Source organism: Callithrix jacchus, chromosome 9 (assembly GCF_049354715.1).
Source record: "Callithrix jacchus isolate 240 chromosome 9, calJac240_pri, whole genome shotgun sequence".
Lineage (NCBI taxonomy): Eukaryota > Metazoa > Chordata > Mammalia > Primates > Cebidae > Callithrix > Callithrix jacchus.
In genome coordinates, this window is record NC_133510.1 from 30,378,664 (window position 1) to 30,388,802 (window position 10,139).

Consider the following 10,139-nt stretch of genomic DNA (forward strand, 5'->3'; position numbering starts at 1 on the left):
GTTTCTGTAAAGCAAAAGAAACAATCATTAGAGTGAATTGGCAACCAAAAGAATGGGAAAATTTTTTTGCAATCTACCCATCTGACAAAGGGCTAATATTCAGAATCTACAAAGAACTAAAACAGATTTACAAGAAAAAAACAAACAAGCCTATTCAAAAGTGGCCGAAGGATATGAACAGACACTTTTCAAAAGAAGTCATATATGAGGCCAACTACCATATGAAAAAATGCTCTTCATCACTGGTCATTAGAGAAATGCAAATCAAACTACATTGAGATACCATCTCATGCCAGTTAGAATGATGGTCATTAAAAAAATCTGGAGACACAGATGCTAGAGAGGATGTGGAGAAATAGGAATACCTTTACACTGTTGGTAGGAGTGTAAATTAGTTCAACCGTTGTGGAAGACAGTGTGGCGATTCCTCAAGGACCTAGAAATAGAAATTCCATTTGACCCAGCAATCCCATTACTGGGTATATATCCAAAGGATTATAAATCATTCTATTATGAGGACACATGCACACGAATGTTCACTGCAGCACTGTTTACAATAGCAAAGACTTGGAACTAACCCAAATGTCCATCAATGATAGACTGGACAGGGGAAATGTGGCATATATACACCATGGAATACTATGCAGCCACAAAAAATGATGAGTTCATGTCCTTTGTAGGGACATGAATGAACCTGGAAACCACCATTCTCAGCAAACTGACACAAGAACAGAAAATCAAACACTGCATGTTCTCACTCATAGGCAGGTGTTGAACAATGAGAACACATGGACACAGGGAGGGGAGCATCACACACTGAGGTCTGTGACAGGGGGAACTAGGGGAGGGTCAGTGGGGGAGGTGGGGCTTTGGGGAGGGATAACATGGGGAGAAATGCCAGATACAGGTGATGGGGAGGAAGGCAGCAAATCACATTTCCATGTATGTACCTATGCAACAATCCTGCATGTTCTTCCTATGTACTCCAAAACCCAAAACACAATAAAATATATTAAAAAAATAAAAATAAAAATAAAATGTGATGCCTAAATAATGAAAAAAAAAAGGAATAGAATAAGAGAAAAACAACTTCACCATCAAGCCTAAGACTGTCTCATTGTTTATCTCTCCCAAATGCACTACACTTGTAGTTAGCATGATTTGTAGGTCAGTCCCTCTTGCTAATGCATTCTCTTATTCCCATTCTTCTGTCTCTCTCCCTTGCAAAATACAGCTATCAGTATTGGTAGCAGTACTAGTTCTATTACTAGTACTGCTAATAGCTACACTGGTAATAGCCAACACTTACATAGCATTTATTGTGTCAGGTGTTTTTCCAAGTTCTTTATACATATACGAACTAATTTCATCCTTAAGCTAAATCTCTTAGATAGGCTCTATTAATAGCCCCCTTTAAAAGGTGATAAAACTAAAGTAAAAAGAGATTAATTTGACTGCTTGCCTGAGGCCACGCAGCTCATAAGTGGTGGAACCATAATTTGACCTAGGCAATCTGGTTCTAGAATCTGTGCTCTTAACCGTTATGTCTTATTAACCAAGGAAATTGGATCTGTAACTGATAGAGTGATCTAATTATCAATCATCTATCATCTGTCTATTTTATTAATTACCTTTTCCTATATATGAAAATTATTCACAATTACAGTCAGGTAGTGCATGACAATGCTTTGGCCATGATGAAGCACATATATATATGATGGCAATCCTGTAAGATTATAATGGAACTGAAAAATTCCTATTGTCTAGTGATGTTGTAATGTCATAGTATAATACATTACCTTTTCTATGTTTTAATATATAAATACTTACGATTGTATTACAATTATCTGCAAGTATTCAGCATAGTAACATGTTGTACAGGATTGTAGCCTATGAGCTATGGGCTACACCATATAGCTTACGTGTATAGGTTTGTCTAAGTACACTCTATGATGTTGACACAATAACCAAATTATCTAACGACACAATTCTTAGGATGTATCCCTGTTACTAAGTGAGGCATGACTATAATTAGTTTTTTTTTTTTTTGAGACAGAGTCTCACTCTGTCACCCAGGTTAGACTGTGTGGCACAATCACGGCTCGCTGCAACCTCTGCCTCTCGGTCCAAGTGATTCTCCCACCTTAGCCTCCTGAGTAGCTGGGATTACAGGCACCTGCCACCATGCCTGGCTAATTTTCGTATTTTTAGTAGAGACGGGGTTTCACCATGTTGGCCAGTTGAACTCCTGACCTCAAGTGATCTGCCCACCTTGGCCTCCCAAAGTGTTGGGATTACAGGCATGAGCTACTGCACCCAGCCTAGTTTTTAATGGTTTTAAATTAAAACACATAAATATGTAATTTCATTGTCAAACTTTCAGAGCAGAGCCAAGGCTTTTTCTTTGCTGATAAACATTTTTGATATGGTTTAGCTGTGTCCCTACCCAAATCTCATCTAGCTATTGGATACTGTGTTCACTATCTGGGTGATGGGATTCATGTCACAAACCTCAGCATCATGCAATATTTCCATGTAACAAACCTGCATGTGGACCCCCTGTATCTAAAACAAAGTTGAAATTAAACACAAAGCAAAACGAAAAACTTCTAGAAGATAACACAGGAGAAAATCTAGATGATCTTGGGCAAGGTGACGACTTTTTAGCTCCAGGAAAGTAATAATCGATAAGCTGAACTTCATTAAAATTAAATTTCTGTTCTGTGAAAAACTCTGTCAACAGAATGGAGGTTAACATTTACAAAGGAGAAAAACACTTGCAAAGGATATACCAGATAAAGACATTCAAGAGAATACATTCAAGATATATAAATAACTTAGAACACAATGAAAAATGAACAAACTAATGAAGAAATGAGCAAAAGATCTGAATAGGCCAGGTATGGTAGCTGACATCCATAATCCCAGCACTTTGGGAGGCTGAGGCAGGTAGATCACTTGAAGTCAGGAGTTTTAGAACAACCTGGCCAACACAGTGAAACCCTGTCTCTACTACAAATACAAAAATTAGCCAGGTATGGTGGCGCATGCCTGTAGTCCTGGCTACTGAGGAGGCTGAGGCAAGAAAATCACTTGAATCTGGCAGGTGGAGGTTTCAGTGAGCTGAGATTGCATCACTGCACTCCAGCCTGGGGACAGAGTGAGACTCTGTCTTAAAAAACAAACAAAAAAAAGTTTGAACAGACACCTCACAAAAGAAGATACATAGATGGCAAATAAGGATGTGAAAAGATACTCAACATCATATGTCATCAGGGAATTGCAAATTAGAACAAGATACTGCTACGCATCTATTAGAATGGCAAAAGTCCAACACATTGACAACACCTAATTCTTATGAGGATGTGGAGCATCAGGAACTCTCATTCATTGCTGAGGAAAATGCAAAATGGTACAGCCATGATTGAAGAAACTGTTTGGTGGTTTCTTACAAAACCATACATGCTCTTACCACATAATCCAGCAATTACATTCCTTGGTATTCACTCAAATGAATCAAAAAGTTAAGCCCACACAAAAACCTGCACCCAAATGTTTCTAGCAGATTTATTCATAATTCCCAAAACTTGGAAGTATGTCCTTCAGTAGGTGAATAAATAAATAAACTGTGGTATATTTAGACAATGGAATATTATTCAGCACTAAGTGGAAATGAATTATCAAGCCATGTAAAGACATGGAGGAACCTAAAATACATATTGTTAAGTGAAAGAAGTCTATCTGAAAAGGCTATATACTATGATTACAACTATATAACATTCTGGAAAAGGCAAAATCATGAAGACAAGTAAAAAGATCAGTGCTTGCCAGGGGTTGGGGAAAGGAATGATTTTTAGGGTAGTGAAACTATTCTCTGTGATACTATTATATTAATACATTTGTCAAGACTCAAATCTAAAACACCAAGCGTGAACTGTAATGTAAACTATAGATTCTGATTTATAATGATGTGTCAGTGTAGGTTCATTGCTTGTAATAAATGTACCATTCTGGTTTGGGATGTTGACAGTGTGTCTGTTGGGGGCAAGGTGGGGGACAGTAGGGAGTATTTTCAATTTTGCTATAAACCTAAACTTGCTCTAAAAGCAAACTCTGTTAAAAATTATTTCAGTCATCACTGTCCATTTTCTGAAGTTAAATGTCTTAAAAATCATTATTCCACGTGTGTGTGTGTGTGTGTGTGTGTGTATGTGTGATGGGAGGATAAATCAGGTCCCTATTACTCTGTCCTTAGCTGGACGTGGGAGTATCTCTTTTCTAACATCTGTGTTGGTCTCACTTCTAAAAGTACATCAGAAGAAATGAATCATAAACTTGTTTTAGTATAAAAACTGCCCCTCTGTACGTTTAAGCCAGGAAGTATAAATCTAAATTTCTTAAAGAGCTTCTAATTGTAGGGAAACATTTAGAAACAGTTTACTAATAGGCATAACCAAGCTTTATGCCCAGTTTCAAAGAAGGCAAAGTCTTTAGTACAAACCCACTCTCTTAGGTTGGGTCTTCCTCTCACAGCCATTGTCTTTGGGGCCTCCTGGCTTTCCAAAATTCCTTTCACATCCTACTTTACTCAAGACTGTACTCTCCTTTGGTTCAAACAATTTGCTCTGGGCTATGTTCTGCTCTTGTCTAATACATATTGGAGGGAAAATGCATATTATTGAGTAAACGTATTGTGTAAGCACTGTAATGGGCATCTGTTAAAAACTGTTTTGTTCGTTTGTTTGTTTGTTTTGAGACAGAGTCCCACTCTGTCACCCAGGCTGGACTGCAGTGACATGATCTTGGCTCACTGCAACCTCTGCCTCTTGAGTTCAGGAGACTCTCATGCCTCAGCTTCTGGAATAACTGGGACTACAGGCACCTGCCACCATGCTTGGCTATTTTTTGTATTTTTAGTAGAGACAGGGTTTCACCATGTTGTCTAGGCTGGTCTAAAACTTCTGTCCTCAGTGATCTGACCACCGCAGCCTCCCAAAGTCCTGGGATTACAGGCGTGAGCCACCACACCTGACCAAAAACTGTCTTAATACATAGCAATAACTTCAATTACAGAAGTTCTAGACATTCTGGGAGGTTGGTGGAAATGGTATTTTTAGGTAGCTCAGAGTTTTTATGCTCCTTTATTACATGCATTGGGCTAGCTCTTAGGGTCCTTTCTTTGGGGTCAATCCCATCAACAGATAACCTGCTTTTGGTTTCCTCTTTATTATTAAACATTAATTGGTTTTCATTTCTAAATTTCTCTGTATTTCTTTGAAAATGACAAGTAAAGTAAAATAATGCCATTTCCCCACAATTTTTTATTAGTCAAAGAGAAATGATGACAGTTAACCACAGCACTTAAGAGCTTTGGTGATTTTTTTGGTTTGTAAATGTCCTTGCTTTATGTATTTGAATGTTGAAAATAGTTATCTGAAACCTGTATGTTTTTCATCTAATTGAACCTCATCTAATTTTACAAATATGAAAGTATCATTCAACTAACCTCCAAAAATTAGTGGATGGGGCAAACTTCTGGAAATTGAATAAATAATGCAAAGTGAAATGGGAAGTTAGCAGTTAGTAACCTACTGAAAGTTTATGAGAATATATGTTAGCTGACCAATTTGACAATATCCTACCTGAAATTTACAAGTAAATGCCAATTTTTCATTTTCATGACAATTTAGTCATAGAAAAAAAAGGGGAGTTGGGAAGTTATGACTAACATTTCCCATAAATATCCATTAGATTTGGAGTATGTAGAGAATACTATGGCTGTGTCTTTAGTGTTGGGGAATAGAAACATAAAACAGCAGAAAGTAGAGACATAGTCCCGTCCTCAAATAATTTATAAACTATTTGAGTCAACTCCAATGAAAAATATTTTGTTAACCCAGCAAGAAAATAAATACGTGAAAGGCAAGCCATCATACAATATTTTTACTGGTTCATACCCCTAGGTATGAACCCATTCTTAGCCATGGGAGAGTGAGTGATGATATCGTTAATGTTAGTTTACAAATCAAATCATGGAGTGCAGAGTTTTCAGATCCTAGGTCTGCAACTTTCATTGCATCTCAGAACTGAAGTTCCACTGTAATAAAAGACAAGGGTTATTGTGATGGGCCAACAACTCCATGGATGAGGAAGTCTGGTGAAAGGGTCCTATATTTATACAAGTGGTTCTGCCTTATGATGTCATCTTCAGTGTGGTGATGTTTTACTTATTTCAAAGCAAGGAATATCTGTCCTATCCTAAGGAAACCAGATCACAGTAAAAGTAAAATCTGTTTCAATTTGAGAAAATATTCATTTAAGTATATAAACTATAACCATTATTAGGAATAGAATGCATTTCTTTTATATGAGTTTTAGATACTGATGGTATCCTCACTATAAGGGCAAGAGATTTTCAATATCTAAAAATAATTACAGATAGTCGCACAGTTATATAACTTTTTATTGTAATTTATTATTTGCTCTTGGAAAGCAAATTTATTTATTGTAATCAAAAGATGTGCTACAGGGTTATTTCATACATGGGAGATTTTCAAAGTCCTGCAATGATGACATTGATATAGTGCCACTACCCTGTTATAACCTTTGTATATTATTTAAGTGTAACAAATACTTCATTCATTGCTTGGCCTAAACTTTGCATTTGGTGACATTCTTGCTGCTGTGTTAATATCAGGTCTATTAAGCTGGACCTCATGGTCCATTACCCTTTCTTTAGATTTGACCCCATGAAGTTTAGGGGTCTTGAGCACAGTGTGAAAAAGCAAAGGGTTTCACTCTCACCCAAGGAGCTCATTAGGACTTTATAGAAACACAATAAATACTCGCACAGTACTAACATTTGAACTAAGGGATGCTCACCAGACACACAGCCTGGTGTCAGAAGGTGTCCATTGTTCCCTTTATTTAGGCCTGCACACTGATTTAGTCTGCTCACTAAAGAGAGTGCTCATTTGTAAGCTGGCATTTTTTTTCTTTGTAGGAAAGATTCATTTACTGGTATCTTAGCTTTGTGGGATTTTTTCCACCTTTCTCTGTCTTGATCCATTTTTTTAATGCTTCTACTAAAATTTTGGATTGCATAATTTTAATCAACCTCCACAATCCATGAAGGAATTCCAGTGAGAACTGCTGATAGCAGTATCTGTACTGGAGACCTTTATTCTCTCATAAACTACAATATATGATAATTCATCAATCCCATTTTCCTTATTAAATACAGTCCTATAATGCAAGTAAATATTGCTAGGTTGGAGGAGAACTGCCACCAACAGAGCTACTTTAATTTTAAAGCCCAGTATGCATTAACCCTCTGCTATATCTTCCAAAATTTTTATATTTTATAGTAAAAGGGTATGTCATTACACAGACAAATTTTTTTTTTATATTATTATGCTTAACCACTGCCAAAGCAAAGGTTTTCCTCTTTAAAATATATTTCAGTCTGACACTGTCATGATTTTCTTCCAGGGTTGCGTAGACAACATGAAATTGGATTTGTCTCCACTAGCAGAAGCAGCTTGTGACTGTGAAGTCCTTGTTTTCTAGGGATGGCTTTTGTGGGTAAGGTTGGAGACTTTCACTCTACTATTCAAATTAAGCAGATTTTCTTGAGCAGAATGCCTCTGGAACCCCCTACAAAGTCTCTTCCTCCTCAGCAAATTACTTAATGAAAACACCAGATTACACAAAACAAAAGGGTTTTTCCTATTGCTGTCAATCAAACTTTGATGGTTTTGTTTTTATTTCTACAAGAAAATAATGGGACAATTTTGTTTTACAAAGTCAGGATTCATTGCCACAACTCTGCATAACTTTCCAAAAAAATTTAACTGGAGGCTTGGGAAAAATATTGACAAGTCAACAATTTCCAGTTAATGACCTTGTGATGAGACTCAAATACAAGCTAAAATAATTATCATATTTTACCAACCAGCTACTTTTTTTTGTTTGTTTTTTACTTTTCCCCAGCTACTCTCTAAAGAGAAAAGTGACTTAGAATATAGTGTATGCTTCTATTTGGCATATGCCAAGAACATTTACTGATCCTTTATTATGTATTAGAACTCTGCAATTCATATTATGGATCCAAAAATGAACAAGAGTACTCTAGGAGTCACCAGCCTGGTGGGTAGACCCAACAGACCATCATATGACAGAGCAAGGTAGACCATTAATGGAGACTGGGCTGGAGGTGGAGAGAGGTAAAGGGGGTGGAAGAAGGGGAAAGCTAAGCTTTGAGAGTAAATTTCCCCAACAGTTAGTGGGGAAGAATGTTCTGAACAGGCAATACAGCAGGAGGAAAGACACACAGGTATGACAGTTCATGATGTATTTAGGGAGTAGCTTGTACCATATACTGAAGCAGAAAGCTGGGAAATGGAGAAGTGATGAGAAATGTATTTGGAAAAGTAGTTTGGGGCCAGAGTGCAAAGGTCTCTGGATACCATGCTAAAAAGGAATTTGGTATTTCCTCTTGATGGCCCTTAAGAATTTTGGCAGTCCATGAAAGGGAATGAATAAAACCACTAAGATGACCAGGTAGGTGCTTTATGAAGACAATTGATGGCAAAGAGGGAATAAGTTGGAAAGGAGAGTGATTCATTTATGGAGAATTATAGACTCTTGCAAGAATCAATGTAGGCAATCCATGAAGGCCTAAATGAAAGAAAATGGAAAAGGATGTGGAAAAGGATAAGAAATTGTATATTTAAAAGGCATTCATGAAGTGGAATTAATATAACCTATGATCAACAGCATATGGAGATGGGTAACAAGAGAGAAGTGAAAGTAGAGATAAGTGTGAAGTCTCTAGGCTAAGTGATTGTGTAAATAGTAATACCTAAGGCTAGTTTTTATGGCATATATGGTAAGTAAGGTTTTGGACAAAACTGAGTTTGACAAAGTAAGCAGAAAAAAGACTATACGTTATGGGATATATGTATCTAGAATTCAAGAGAAATGTCAGGCTGGTGGTAGAATTGGGGATCATCTTCACAGATGTATTATTAAATGGGAGAGAGGGACAGGGATCACAGAAAGATTTTACGTCACTTATCATCTCCAAATAATTGAGAGCTTTTTCAGGTGCTGTGTTGGGAAATAATTTAAGGCTACCCCTAGGCAGAGTGGGAAGGAGTTCCATGAATGATGACTAGTATCTACCATTGGCTCCTGAGAGGGAAGCGATTGCACCTATGTCAGATATTAGCTCTCCCCAGTAAGAGAAGGGAGAAACTTGAGAGCAAATTTCTGGAAAACAGCAATTCTTAAGGGATGGTGGGAAAGTTGTGCTGGCAAAAGAGAACAAAAAGAGCAGTCTGAGTCAGTAGAGAAACAAACCAGTATATGGTCCCTAGGGATCTCATATTAAGTAAATATTTGTTAAAGGAATGGATGAGTTAATAAAATCAAGTGTTGACAATTGTACTGCAATTGGAGCAACAGAATGATTCATAGCAAGCAGCAATTACTTAAAGAGTGTCATTGGATTGTTTGTAACTCAAAGGATAAATGCTTGAGGGGATGGATATCCCATTCTTTACAATGTGCTTATTTCAGATTGTATGCCTGTATCAAAACATAGTCCATGCCCCAGAAATATATACACTTAAAAAAGTAAAATAAATAAAATATCTAATAAGTATAATAAATATGGTGAGATTAAAAAGTCCGGAGAAGGAAGAAATCACATCAATTTTTTTAAATTTTTTATTGCATTTTAGGTTTTGGGGTACATGTGCAGAATGTGCAAGACAGTTGCATAGGTACACACATGGCAGTGTGTTTTGCTTCCTTTCTCCCCTTCACCCACATTCGTCATTTTTCCCCAGGCTATCCCTCCCCAGCTCCCCCCCACTGGCCCTCCCCTTTTCCCCCCAATAGACCCCAGTGTTTAGTACTCCCCTCCCTGTGTCCATGTGTTCTCATTTTTCATCACCCTCCTATGAGTGAGAATATGCGGTATTTCATTTTCTGTTCTAGTGTCAGTTTGCTGAGAATGATGTTCTCCAGATTCAATTTTGATTGCAGAAGGGAAGAAGATCAGAAAGACCTCTTTGGAAAAGGTAGGATTTGCACTGAGCCTTAAAGAAAGAAGACATACAATTTTAGTCAGC

General features: G+C 37.2%; 1 long non-coding RNA gene across 2 annotated transcripts in view; it reads right to left on the minus strand.

Moving 5' to 3' along the window:
- Positions 1-9,901: 9,901 nt before the first annotated feature.
- The window catches only part of LOC144577876 (uncharacterized), a 59,837-nt gene continuing 59,599 nt past the window's right edge, over positions 9,902-10,139 (minus strand). For both annotated transcript variants that reach the window (XR_013522698.1, XR_013522697.1), the window contains exon 3: positions 9,902-10,106. This is a non-coding gene — a long non-coding RNA (uncharacterized LOC144577876). The remainder of the gene's footprint in view (positions 10,107-10,139) is intronic.